The sequence below is a fragment of the Sinocyclocheilus anshuiensis genome, unplaced genomic scaffold, assembly GCF_001515605.1.
Source record: "Sinocyclocheilus anshuiensis isolate Anshui unplaced genomic scaffold, SAMN03320099.WGS_v1.1 scaffold1514, whole genome shotgun sequence".
Classification (NCBI taxonomy): domain Eukaryota; kingdom Metazoa; phylum Chordata; class Actinopteri; order Cypriniformes; family Cyprinidae; genus Sinocyclocheilus; species Sinocyclocheilus anshuiensis.
Genome location: NW_015546148.1, coordinates 118,365 through 118,591, shown reverse-complemented (window position 1 = coordinate 118,591; position 227 = coordinate 118,365). Strand labels below are relative to the sequence as shown.

At 48.5% G+C, this 227-nt stretch overlaps 1 protein-coding gene across 1 annotated transcript in view; it reads left to right on the top strand.

Moving 5' to 3' along the window:
- The window catches only part of LOC107701242 (transmembrane protein 184C-like), a 9,333-nt gene that overhangs the window by 3,392 nt on the left and 5,714 nt on the right, over positions 1-227 (top strand). The window lies entirely within an intron of this gene.

The window sequence follows — 227 nt, the reverse complement described above, 5'->3', positions numbered from 1 at the left end:
CACACACACACACACACACACAAACACGCGATATACACACACACACACACACAACAACACACGATACAGTCACACACACACACACACAATGACACACGACACACACACACACACACACACACACACACACACACACACACACACACACACACACACAACACACACACACACACACACTCACACACACACACACACACACACACACACACACACACACCACACACACA